This window comes from Talpa occidentalis, unplaced genomic scaffold (genome assembly GCF_014898055.3).
Source record: "Talpa occidentalis isolate TD23 unplaced genomic scaffold, MPIMG_talOcc4v2.1 talOcc4.2, whole genome shotgun sequence".
Lineage (NCBI taxonomy): Eukaryota > Metazoa > Chordata > Mammalia > Eulipotyphla > Talpidae > Talpa > Talpa occidentalis.
In genome coordinates, this window is record NW_023602073.1 from 42,279,274 (window position 1) to 42,293,297 (window position 14,024).

The window sequence follows — 14,024 nt, forward strand, 5'->3', positions numbered from 1 at the left end:
TCTGTGTCTTCAAGAGCACTTATTCGTTCTTCCATTTCATCAATTCTGCTTTCATTGCTTTTCCCAGAATTCTTTAGTTCTTCCACTAATTCTTTGATCTCCTGCATTTCTTTTACTTCCCTCTTTAGGGACTCAATTTCATTCTTCTGATCGTTGATTATTTTTCCCTTATCATTGTTTTCCTTTATGACTTCTGTCAGTTTTTTAATCACGGCAATTTTAAATTCTCTTTCTGGAAGGCTCAGAAGTTCTTCCAAGTTACTGTCGTTGCAATCTGGGGCTGGTTTTCTTTTTGTGGTGTGCTTTTTCTCTGGAGAGTTGCTAGGTTGCATGTGGTTCTTCTCCTCCCTACTGTCTGTTTTCTAATTTGCCGTATGCGTTGGGACACTGTGTTGTTGGGACTGGCCGGCATCTTGGGTGGGCTTCTCTGCTCCCCTCTGGTTCCTCCAGGAGTCATCTGTCAGTTTCAAGCAGTCTTTACTGGAGAAAGGTCCCTGTTCTAAAATGCCGATGTGGGGACACACTCCCCTGTGCGCCTGGTCTGCCCCGGCGGTGGGTTCCTGCTCCCCCTCTGGGCTTGGACTGCAGGCCAGAGGGGGTCTGGCATGGGCGAACTTCCCCCGCTCACCTCTGGCTCCTGAGGAAGCCTTCTGCAGGTAGTCTTTACTGAAGAAATGTCCCTGTTCTAAAATGGTGATGTGGGACACACTCCCTGCGCGTCCGGTGTCAGGCACACTCTTCTGCGTGCCTGGTCTGCCCTGGCTGTGGGTGCTCGCTCTCCCTGTGGGCTCAGACTACTTGTTCGGAAGGGGCCCGGTGTGGGCTAACTCCCCAGCTGGCCACTAGCTCCTTCAGGAGCCTGTGCTGGCTTCAAGTCGCTAGGTGGCGCCAGAGATCTCTCCTAGAGCCCTTGGGGAGTTGATTTTCCACCCCGTGGGACAGGGAGCAGAGCGGGGATGGTAGGGTACACCTCAACGGCTTTGGGGTGCTGTGTCTGCCTTGTGCCCCACCGTCGTGGGAACCCACGCCCCTAATTTCGTGCCCCGGGTCTCAGTTCCAAAGCCCTCAGTTCCAGGACGCGGGCTGTAGCCCAGATCAGTGGCGCGGGAATGGCGCCTTTTGAGTCCCGCTCCCCTGCCTGGGCGCCTGGTTCCTGCTTACTCAGGGAGGGCCTCCGCGGTCTCCCCGCAAGCCTAGGTCGCAGGCGCGGGGACCTGGGCAGCTGCGATCCGATCCGGATCCGCGTTTGCTTTTCAACCTCACTGCTTTTCAGCGCGATCCGCGCCGCTTTTCCCGCGCAATCCCGATCCGCGTCTGCTTTTCCAGCGCTCCGCTTTCCGCGCAAGCTTACCGGGCGGCCGGGGCTGTGTGCTGGTGCTGGCCTCCTCCTGGGGGGCGGGGTCTCTCTTTAATGGCGCCTGGAGCTCACCCCCCGGCGGATCCTGCGGGATTCTCCACAGCTCCCGTTCACGGGGTGTGGTGGCTGCAATAGTTCCTTTCCACTCACAGTCCCGCTTGCTGCGTCCTTTGTTCTTGTTGGCCGTTTTGGTTTGTTGTTTCCCTCCCCTCTGCCGGTCGGAGAGTGCCGCCTCTGTGGGCGGGGAGGGAGCAGGGTTCTGCGCTTCCCTCCCTTCTGGTCCTCTTTTATGGCAACTTTCTTCTTCGGGCAGTTTGCTGGACTCGTCCGTTTATCTTCCGTGTCCCAGTTCTCACTGGGACCTGCTGCTTTTCCTCCCTATTAACTTTTTTTAATGGGAGATCTTACTCATAGAGTCTCCTCGCCGCCATGTTGCTCTGTCCCCTTTGAGTTTAGTACTTTAAAACACTGGGCACTGGGCCTCCCCAATGGCGCAGGGTTGAGTGCTGGGTCGTGAAGCTGCCCGCAGTTTCTGCAGCGCCAGTTGGTTCCCCGGCTGCTCCCCCGCCACCGGAGGAGGGTCCCACATGGCACCTCTCCTGCCGCCCGCTGCTCCCCTCAGCAGTGTACTTCGGTCCTTCTGCCTGCTCTGCTCCCCGCTCTGGCTCTGGTGAATTCTCTCACCCTCCCGTGCCTCTGACTGTACCCAGTGCTTGTATAAATAAAATCAAATAAATAAATAAATCTTAAAAAAAAAAAAAGAAAACCACTGGACACTGCTTCCGGTGTGATAAATGACCGTTTTTGGCCTCCGTAACTCTGTTTTTCCCTGGCTTGTCAAATAAATCCCATTATTGTTGTTCATTGAAACTGAGTAGTCTTGCAATTGTACACATGGATGAAGAACTCAGATGGCGACCAGTAAACTATTTGAGCAGTGTCCTTGGCCAGTTTTAGTGCCCCTTGCTGCCCTATGTCACAAGGCCCATCTGTTGCTTGCTAGATGTTCAAGTGGTAGAAAACAGCCTTTCAGGATATAGGCTGTCTGTTGTGTGAAAGCTCAAATATAGCCTGATCTACTCATTTTCCTTGCAATAGTAAGGAAAGTGTTCATGTTAGAAGGTGGTCAGTGTTGTGAGAAGGGTGACCTAGAGTGTATGGAAAAGGACAGGGAAGATATCTGCTGGGGTGATCACTGTGACGTCAGCACTGGGCATGCACATGTGGGTCTAGAGGAGGGGGTTAAAATCAGTGGAAGCACAGCAGCAGCCTTGTGAGAGGATCACTCTGAGGCAAGACTGATAGGGGCTAGGGAGGGGGAGAAGATGGGTGAGACACTAAGCTGGTAGAGTAGGAAATCTGCACACACATATTATCTATGGCCCATCTGCTCGGAGTTAATTTTCCAGCCCAAGGACATGTCTGGAGGCTGCGGGGAGCAGCGCTACCTGAAGACCAGCCTCAGCACAGGGGGGTGAGCCTGAGGCCAGGTATCCAGGAGGGCAATAAGGAGCTCTGGGAACATCACAATCTCCTGGCAGCCGTGAAAGCAGTTTATTTAGGGTGTTAACCCTACATCTTCCACATTGTCAGCTGTCTGATTAAAGGGCACTTTAAAGATTCAATTCCCGTCTTTATTGGCATTCGGTGGTGACAGGTAGCCCTAATCTGTTCTTTCGGTTACAAGACCATGAGACCACAGGAGACTGAGAATTCCAGAGAGAAAGTGCATGAGAGAGAGAAAGTGCATGAAATTCACTCTGGGAAGCTGCCTGCCTCCTGGATCCCAGCCCAGTCCACACCTGCCTCCTGGCATGCCATTCTCCCTGCCTGATGTGCCCATGCACCTGGTTCCCTGAGAGCATTAAAGCCTCCAGAACAGCAGGGCTGTCTTTATCCATCTGCCCAAATTAACAGTGAACCTACCCTGTGCATGCCTGACCTAGACTGGTCATCAGCAGAAAGCCCATCTCTATCTTCCAGAGTGCCATCCTTCCAGCATCAAATGGGTGATACTTGTGATTAATATGCTGTAGATTCCACTGCTGTCTTCACCACCCGCGTGTAAGGAACCTGAACTCAGTCTCTTTCCCCTCCTCCCCCTACATCTTGGGAACAACAGATAGGTCTTATTGCAATAATGTGTCAGTTATGTGACTATGCGCATGTAACAGTATAAAGGAGGCTAAGAGGCTCAGTTTGTATTTGGTCTTTCTGTCTCTCCCTCCGTGCTTGCCTGCGTATTTTGTCCCCTGTTTCGGCATAAAAGGTATGTCAGACATACCTAAGGTCCCAAGGTTCTTCTTCCATTTGTCCAAATCAACAGCAAACCTGCCCAGCCTGGAATGGTTGCATGACGCCTGGAGAAGGCCAGGGCTCACCTAAAGTGTGAGGCCAAAATCTCTGCCCCTTTTGCTGATGCCCCCATGTTTGTGATGGGCGGGAACCATGAGAAGTACAGCACCTCCCTCAAGATTGTCAGGAATGCCTTCAGCCCCACCAGCTGCTGGCCCCCCAACCAAGGTCACCCACAACGTTGTTATCTTGGAAGGACACATGACCATGGTCCATGTCACCACTGCCACCCATAAAACTGTGGATGGCCCTTCTGGGAAGCTGTGATGTGATGGCTAAATGCCCCCAGAACATCATCCCTGACTCTACTGGTGCCACAAAGCCTGTGGGCAAGGTCATCTATGAGTAGAACAGGAAACTGACTGGCAGGACCTTCCGTGTTCCCACCCCCAACATGTTTGTTGGGGATCAAACCTACAGCTGGAGAAAGCTGCCATATATGATGACATCAAGAAAGTGGTGAAGCAGACATCTCAGAGCCTCCCCAAAGGTATTCTGGGCTACACTGAGGACCAGGTGGTTCAAGCAATGTTAACAGTGTCACCCACTCCACCTTTGATGCTGGGGCCGGTGCTGACCTCAATGGCCACTTTGTCAGACTCATTTCCTGGTATAACAATGAATTTGTCTATAGCAACAGGGTGGTGGACCTCCTGGTTCACATGGCCTCCAAGGAATAAGAGTCCCGGGACCATCAGCCCCAGCTACAGCATAAGAGGAAGAGAGACACCCTCAGCTACTGGGGAGTCCTGTCCCACACACACACACACACTGAGAACCTCCTGACTCATCACTGCTCCATCCCAGACCCCCTGGAGAAGGGAAAGGGTGTAGGGCACTCTGCCTTGTTATGTACCATCCAAAAGCTACAGTGTACCCAGGAAAAAGAAAAGAGATTGAAAAACGATGAAAGAAAATTAAGGGACTTATGGACTCCATCATGTGGACAATAGTCACATTATAAGGGCCTCAGAAGAAGAGAGGAAGAGAGAGGGGAAGAAAGCTTATTTATACAAATGAAAACCTCCTGACCTGGGAAAAGATAAAGACATCTAGAACCAGGAAGCTAAGAGATTTCCAAAGAGTCCCACACCAAGACACAAGATAGTGAAATTGTCGAAGTTAAAGATAAGAAGAGAATAAGAAAAAAAAAACGACAGAACAAAAAAATTTTTTTTATATACAAGGGAACCCCCAGACTATCAGCAATGCTGTCTGACCTGGGACTTTTGATTTTGGGAACTTTTGTAAAATTTTGGTTTCAATTTCACATGCTTAAGTTTATTTAAATCATCTGTTTATTCCTTAATTAATCTTGGTAAACTATATTGATCTAGGAATGTGTCCATTTATTCTGTTATCAAAAAAATTTTGGCATATGCTTGTTAATCGTGATCTCTTATAATCCTTTATATTTCTGTGCTATCTGTGGTAATTTCACCTCTTCCATCCTGTTTATTAATGTTTTTACACTTCTCCTTTTTATCCTAGCTAGAGATTTTTCTTATTTTGTTTTTCTATGGAAGAACCAACTCTTAGTTTTGTTGGTTTTTGTATAGTCTTTTTGATCTTTATTTAGTTTATGTCTGCTCTTATTTTTACTATTTGCTTCTTTCTAATAACTTTGGGTCTTGTTTATTCCTTTTTTGAAGTTGATTTATATCTTTTGCATTAAGTTTGATTTTGGGATTTTTCTGCTTATTAATGTGGGTCTGTATTGCAATTATCCTCCCCTTTCAAGCAGTTTTTGTTGCACCTTTAGTATCTGGTAGGTCATATCCTCATTTTCATTAATCTCAAGGTATTACTGATTTCTGTTTTAAGTTCTGCTTTTATCCAATAACTGCTAAGCAGCATATTGCTTAGTCTCTGTGTAGTTATAGTTTCTCCTTTTTTTGTGGTTGCTTCCTAGCTTTTTGGCCTATGGTCCAAAAGAGTACTAGGTCCAAATCCCACCTTTGTCATTTGTTGACAATAGATTTGCATCCCAGAATATTGTCTATTATTGAAAATGTGCCAAGTGCACTTGAAAACAAATGTGCACACAGCTGTCTTTGGGTGATGTGTTCTATAGATGTCCATTTAGCCTATTAGATCGAGCTCCTCATTTAGGGCTATTGTTTTCTTATGTCTTTTTGATCTGTTCATAATTCCTTACTTTTCTTGGTTATCATTTGCTTGTAGACTTGTCTTCCTGCCTTTAAGTTTGTGCTTAACGTTGTTGGTAAAATGGTTTCCTATAAGCAGCTGCAGGTTGTACTTGGTTTTGAAATCCACTCAACCAACCTGTGCCTTTTAAATGGTGAATTCTGGCTGCTTGCATTTAAGATGGTTATTTGATTAAGTGTTTATTGCCAGTTTATTTTTGTTTGTGTTTTTGTTTCATCTTGTCTTTTTTACTTGTTGGCCTCATCCTTTTATGTTTTCTTTAGGTTTTACTTCCATTGTCTTATGTGTTACTTCTGTTGATTTTGTTTTAGGTTCTACTGAGATTAGTTTACGGTGGATATTTGTGTGGCCCGTTGGTCCGTCTGGTCTCAATGTGTTCTGATGGGCCACATTGTCTCTCTCCGTCTCCTCCTATTATATATTTTAGGGCTCTGGGACTTCTGTATTTGATGTTCTGTTTCTTATAATCCCTTTCACACTTATCTCATGTGCAGATGGCATCAATAAATTGAGCTATTTCTTCCCACTGAAGCTCCTCACTTGTCTGTCTTGAACATTAATCTTGCAGGGTAAAGTGTTCTGAGTGGAAATCTTTATCTTTGAGTACTTTAAATATCTCCTGGTATTTCCTTTTGGTTGTAATATATCTATTGAAATCCTCTGACAGTTTGATCAATTTTACCTTGTTTTACTCTTCAGTGTTGTTTGTATTGTCATCACTGGTTTTCAACAGGTTTGTTGTTTATTGGCTGTGTGTTGGTCTCATATTATTTTGTTTTATCAGAACATCTGTTTTCCAGATTGAGAATGTTCTCAGTAATTATATCTTTAAATAAAGGTTCTATATCTTAGTGTAGGGTAAAGAAAATGTCAGGCTTTTCTGCCCTCCCGCCATCAGGATAGATGATGGATCCTTGTCCTGAATGCATGCCTGATGGCGGGCACCTGGAATAGGGTGTGGGCATAGGTAGATGGGATTCAGCTGAGCTAAGACTGTGCTTTTAAGGGCGGTGTCACGGGGGACGCCAGCAGCAGTAGCAGCAGCAGCAGCAGAAGTCGAAGCAGAAGCCGAGAAGCAGCCGAGAAGCAGCAGAACGAACGCCAGAGAGTCCAGATAGAGTGAAAACTTGCTGGGGGCTGGGAGGCCTGCCAGCCTCCCAGCCCCCCAGCCAGCACCCCTGCCTTGCACGTACCCGCTGAACCCCAATAAAAGACCTGCAAAACCACTGAGGACTCTGACTCCTTTACCCGGTCTGCATGGGATCCGAAAACCTGCACTGTGTCCAGTCCTGCCCCTTACACTTAGTTTCTCTCTTTTCCTTCTAGGATACCCATTACATGGATGTTATTTCTCTGTAAGTTATCCCAAAGAGTTCTTATACTATTTTCACTTAAATACTTTTTTCACTAGTTGTTTTATTTGTGTTCTCTGATAGTGTGCTTTTTGAGTCATGAATTTTCTCAATTACTTGTGTTTGTCTGTTATTAAAGCCCTGTATTTTTAATCTGCTAAAATATTTGATGCTAAAATATTTGGTGCTAATATATTTGATCCACTGGTTCTAACTGTAACAGTCTCATGTTTTCTCAGTCTTTATTCTGTTTCTGTTTTACAACATCCATTTTTGTTTAAGTTCAGTGGTGTTATTAAAACTGTTTCCTTGAACTCCTCTTCAGGCAGAAGCCACAGTTCTGCTGGACTGAGGCTTCTCTCAGATTTTTGGCTGTTGCCTGCTGCAGCATATGTGATTATTTTTCTGTTTCTTCATTGTAGTGTTATAGCAGGTACCAGGGCTAAATTGCAGACTGCCCCTTTGTTCCTGTGACTGGAGAACTGTCACTGATAAGGAGTAATGGAGGGAAAGGCCTGAGGCACTAGGGCCTGAAGAATCAGCTCCAATGAGTTATAAGTTACTCAAACTTCCTCCTGTGCTGTAGGTACCAGTGTCATGGGGAGGGGTCCACCGTGAACAGTGACCTCCCCTAGGTCACTGTAGGGTAAAGAAAATATCAGGCTTTTCTGTGCTTCCGCCATCAGGATAGATGATGGATCCTTGTCCTGAATGCATGCCTGATGGCGGGCACCTGGAATAGGGTGTGGGCATAGGTAGATGGGATTCAGCTGAGCTAAGACTGTGCTTTTAAGGGTGGTGTCACGGGGACGCCAGCAGCAGAAGCCGAAAGTGAAGCAGAGAAGAAGCAGAAGCAGAGAACGCCAGAGAGCCCAGATAGAGTGAGGATTGCTGGGGGCTGGGAGGACTGCCAGCCTCCCAGCCCCCCCAGCACCCCTGCCTGCCATATGCCTGGTAAACCCCAATAAAAGACCTGCAAAAAACCACTGAGGACTCTGACTCCTCCTTTACCTGGTCTGCATGGGATCAAAAAACCTGCACTGTGGTCCAGTCCTGTCCTCTTACAGTCACTCTAAATATCTTGAATAGCCTTATGCTAACCTCAACCTCTAGGCTAAATTTGAGAACTTTATTCAGCACTGGACATACATTGGGCTTACCAGTACACAGCTTTATCCTGGGTTGCTTTCTTCTGGGGTTAAAATGCAATTGATATTAAATACCAGTTAGCAGAAGTATTTAGTTTTTGTTTTGACTCTTTTTGGGGCAGGTGGAAGGGAGTTTGTGGGATGCCGGCATGATAAGGTGGAGAGTGGGTGTGTAGGGGGAGTAAGGAGATTGTGTAAGGAGATTGTTGTTTAGAAGATCACAACCTCTCACTAGAAATAACAGCCTCTTACAGGAGAGACAGGTGATCCTGTCTGGCTCTCCCATCTAGTTTGGGCTCCAGCTGTTCTATATTGGGAGCAACAGTTTCATCAGTCATCACTCTGAACCCTGTCCCTGTGGTCTCCAACAGTGCATCCCCTGTCCTGTAGGCCAACTCTGTGCACCCCCTCCTATTCTCCAGGGCTGGATCTCTAAAATCCCCAGTGTGGTTAAGCCCCTGTGGAGTGTCTCTGTACAGCAGCTGCCACACACCCACACCCACCCCCAACCCCATGAGATGTATCCCCTGTATCACTGCACACATAGTTCAATTAAAGATTTCCCCACCCCGTTCTGTTGGACTTTTGCTCCTGTCGCATGCTGCAGATGTCAGTTTATCTTTCAGGGATTATGAATTTGTTCTGCTGTAATTTAGTGTGAATATAAGAAGGAGGGGAGTCTGGTATCTTCACTCTGCTGCCAACTTGCCAGACTCTTCTTGTCAAATCCTTTTACAACACATTCTGAGATAAGCTTGAGGTTTTTGTTTTTTATTTTATTAGTTTGGCGTATTACAGTAATTGAATTGTATATTAACTCAGGCTTTATTTACTGGAATAAATACTACTTAGTTATTCTGCATAATTCTTTTTATATGTTGCTGAATTTGACTTACTATATTTTGTTGAGTATTTCTTGAGCCTATATCCATAAGAGATATTGGCCTGCAGTTTTCTTGTGATAATTTGGTTTGTTTTCGTATCTGAGTATTATTGGCCTCATATAATGAATTGGATAGTGTTACCTCCTCTAGTGTTTGGAAGTGTTTGTGAAGAATTACTACTTATTCTGTAGCGACAGGAAGGCACAGATCAGGATCTCTATGATACTAAGCAGATGGGTAAAGAAGAGTCCTGGGGCCTTTGGTGGCTTTTTCAGGCTTTCGTTGATTTTTCGAGATACATGGCAGGCAGGGGTGCTGGTGAGCCAGGAGGCTAGCAGGCCTCCCAGTCTGGCCCCTCACCCCGTGAGTCTTCACTCTTTCTGGGCTCTCTGGCATTCTCTCTCTTCTGCTGGTTACGTTCTCTTTCTCTGCTTCTTTCTCTCTTCTCTTTGCTGGCATCCCCATGACTCTGCCCAGGTGTGCCCACCTATGCATGCCCACACCCTACTCCAGGTGCCCGCCATCAGGCATGCATTCAGGACCGCAGGGATCCATCATTAATGCTAATGGCAGGAGGGCAGAAAAGCCTAATAATCACTTGCCCTACAATTCTTTAAATGTTTGGTCACCAGTTGGACATTTGGGCCAGAGCTTTATATGTAGGTAGTTTTTATAATGATTCAGTCTTGGAATTTATTACAGATATATTCACATTGCCTGTTTCATCAACTACTTTAGTAGTTGTTATTTTTCTATGAATCTGCCTTTTTAAGTTCTCTAACTCTTGGCGTATCCTTTTTCATAGAGTTCTTTTATAATTCTCTTTATTTTTATATGGTCACATAAAGTTCCTATTTCACTATAGATATGAGAAATTTGATTTTTTTTTCCTTTTTTAGTGTGTCTACTTGAAAATTTGTATCATTCAACTTTCAAAGGAACACATTTGACTTAGTTATTTTAATGTATTGTGTCTCTTTTCTCTATTTTATTCATTTCTGACCTATTTAATTTTTTCCTTCCTGTGCTTGTTTTGGGTTTAGCTTGCTCCTCTCTTTCCTTTGATTTAAAGAGGACCTTTTGGTAATTGATTAGTGAATTTCAATTATTAATGTATTCACTTACAGCTATAAACTTCACTCTGCATTCTACTTTAATACATCCAATAAATTTTGACATGCTGTTTCTTCATTTTCATCATTCTTAAAGTATTTTCTAATTTCTATTTGATGTCTTTTTGACCTTTTGGTTATGTAGAAATGCATTTGCACATATTAGTGAGTTTCCCATATTTCTTTTAGTTATTTAATGTCCTGCCCTGTGAGTGAACATATTTTATATTATTTCTGCCCTTTTAAATTTATTATTTTGGGGAGAATGAGGTCAACAACATGGCAGAATAGAGAGGCTGGGATCAACCTCTCTCCTAAACATAATTTTAAAAAGGACTGAAAACGAGCCTTTAGCAAAACCCAGATGCATTGAACCAGCCATATGACACCAGCAATTCTCCAAGAACCAAAAAGGAAGGCAAAAAATGGAGGAGCCCATTCTCCACAGGCACCTGGCTGAATCAGGTAGCCCAGCCCACCAAGCCAGCCAATACCTTAAAGCCCAAACTGGGTTCCAGCCTGGAACACCCAGTACCCCACCCTACTACAGCTGGAACCCACAGATACCCACAGGGGAGGAACCTAGGTCTCAGGTATGGTTGCCAGATCCACAGGAGTGGTCAGAACTTTATTTTAATTTTTTTTTTCTTTTCCCTGTGACTTAACTAAGGAGCAAGCCCCTGCTGGGAGGTGCAACCCACTCAACCCTCTGGCACCACCTACCAAACAAGACCAAAACACCAGTGCCTATTGTGCACTGAGCTGCAACCTTGAAAGAACAAGCATCAGCCACAGACATCAACCAGCCCAATCCTCCAAGTGGAACAAGTCCAAACCTTGTGGTTGCCTTGCCCTGCATCAGGGACCCTCAGCTTCCTTATTACACCAGGAAGTGCACCCACCCACAAACAGGGCCACAGCCAGACTCGTAGCACTAGGCCCTATATCAGGGGCCTTTGGATACCCCAAGTGGTCTGGTCAAAAGAAGTCACAGGATCCCCTGGCCCTGCCCAGCTCCATAGCAGCCCAGACAGATGCAGATCCACCAACACCAAGGTGAGAGCACTGGGACATCCTGCCCCCTGGCAGCAGCAGTCTGGTCAACAGGTACAATGGGAACCCCACCCCGAACCCATTCAGCTGCACCAGCAGCCCAGGCAGTGTGTAGACCCACCCACTGGCCATCAGAGAGGCCCAGTAGGCTTCCCCTGGTGGCGCAGGCTGTTGAGTGCACACTACGAAACTGTCTGCAGCCTCTGCAGCTCCAGTTCGATCCTGGCCAGCCGGTGAGGGTCCCACATGGCGCTGCAGACCTCTCCTGTTGCTCCCCTCAGCAGTGTGTTTTGTCAGTCTGCCTGTTCTGTTCCCCGCTCTGTCTCTGGTGAATCCTCTCACCCTCCTGCACATCTGGTCTGTACCCCGGTTCTTGTATAAATAAATAAATAAATAAATAAATCTTTAAAAAAAAAGAGAGAGAGAGGCCCAGTAGGTGGGAGCTGAATCAGGCAGAACAGCAGGAGCATTGGCACCCACCTGCTACCCAGAGCAGCCCAAGCTCCAAGCAGATCCATACACACCCTGGTAAAGGCACACGGAGGTCATGTCAGCGGGCACCAGTGGCCACATGGCCCTACACCAGGAACAAACATGAAACCAAACAACAAAGAAAAAGAAACATACAAGTGGTCAAGCAAGCCCTCCTGGGAACAATACACCACAGAAAGAATCAGCTTCCAGAACCCAGTGACACTGATGTAGAAGAATTTCTCTGCAGGCAGGTAAAGAATTCAGAATCACTTTAATTAAGAAAAAAAACTAAAAGAAGCATAAAAGGAACAGAACACTATGAAAACATAATGAACAGAAGAAAGAGGTTGAATCTTAAATAAGAATGTGAAGGAACTGAGGAGGTTAAAAGATCAATGGAAGAGCTAAAAATTCTGGGAAAGGTCACAAAAATAGAAGAGATGAGATGGAAGAATGAATCAGTACTATTGAACAGATAAAAAAAAGGAACCAAAAAGGAGTGAAAATGAAGAAACACTCCAAAAAGAATGAAGAAACGCTTCTCATGACACCTTGAAAAAAGGAAATATAAGAATTATAGGAATCCCAGAAGGAGAAGAGAGGGATGAGGGGACTGAGAAACTACTCAAGGAAATAATTGAAGAGAACTTCCCAAACCTGAAGAAGGAAAGGAAAATAGACATTCAGGAAGCTATAAGAACCCAAACTACCATAAGAAAAGAAAACTCCAGCAAGACATGTAATGGGAAAGCTTCCAAGAGTACAAGACAAAGAAAAAATGACGAAGCTGGTAAGAAAAAGAACAGATAACCTATAAAGGAAAGCCAACAAGGCTGATATCAGACTTCTCTAAAGAAACACCACAGGCAAGAGAAAATGGAGCAACATATTCAAAAAACTCCAAGGCAACAGATTCCAGCCAAGAATACTTTATCCTGCAAAGCTCTCCTTCCTTTATGAGGAAAAAATAAGGACCTTCTTATACAAAAATACAATCTTAGAAATTCACTATGATTAAACCCCCACTCCAAGAAACATTACAAGAAGCCTTAAAATCTAAACCAACAGAGGAAAGAACAAGAAGATTGAACAAGGTAGTGAAGAGAACCATGAAACAATCACCAAAATGGCAATAACAGACCTCCATGTATCGGTAATCACCCTAAGTGTTAATGGACTAAACTCACCAATATAAAGACACAGTAGCATGCTTGAGTAAAGAACAGAACCCAAACTTCTGCTGCCTCCAGAAAACAGAGTTAAGCTCTAAATATAAGCATAGATTGAAAGTAAAAGATAGGAATAGAGACAGGGAGGGATATGCACTCAAGGTGAACTGCAGGCCCCAGGTAAGTGCAGCCCGTGAGCCACTATTGGAAACAAGGGACCCGAAGATACCCCTCTGGAACTGAGGGAGGTTGGGCTCCCACAAACAAAGGTGAGCAGGATAGTGTAACACTGAGCAAGGCTGCTGCATGCCTCATGCCAGTGTTTTGGAACTGAGTAGAGACAGGGTGGGATCTGCCATCAAGATGAACTGTGCGCACTGGGAAAGTGTAGTCCCTGTGCCATTGTTGTAAGCCAGGGACCCCCTTATCCTCTTCTGGAACTGAGTAAATACAGAGGGAGGGGATCATCAGGGACAGCGCCCATCAACATACCCACAGCATCACTACACTTGTGGAGTCTGCCATTACAGTGCTGGACTTGGTCCGGCTACCCAACATGCTGGAACATCCCAGAAGGAGCACCCCCAAGAGATGCATGCCAGTACCAGTGGCACAGTGTCCCAAAGCATAGAACAAATTAGAAAGCAAACCACAGAGAGAAGGAAAAACACGAAGCCCTCAGGGGAAGGACACACCACAAAAAGAAAACCAGGAACCAGAACTCAACAAAAATGACATGGAAGAACTCTGCCTGCAAGATAGAGAATTTAAAATCATCATGATTAAAAAAACATAAATGTGGGAGCTTGCATTATCATATGCCTCCACTATTCTGTGTCTTTGTCTTGATTATTCTTTTCTTTGACTATTCTGTTTCTCTCAGTGTGCAAAAACAGGGAAAGTCTGAGATAAGGAACCTCTCGGGGCAAAAGTCCACCTGTGTGCAGAAAC

At 45.5% G+C, this 14,024-nt stretch overlaps 1 pseudogene; it reads left to right on the forward strand.

The window, feature by feature from the left end:
- The first annotated feature begins 3,497 nt into the window (after positions 1 to 3,497).
- On the forward strand, positions 3,498 to 4,409 carry LOC119251263 (glyceraldehyde-3-phosphate dehydrogenase-like; annotated as a pseudogene).
- Positions 4,410 to 14,024: the final 9,615 nt, after the last annotated feature.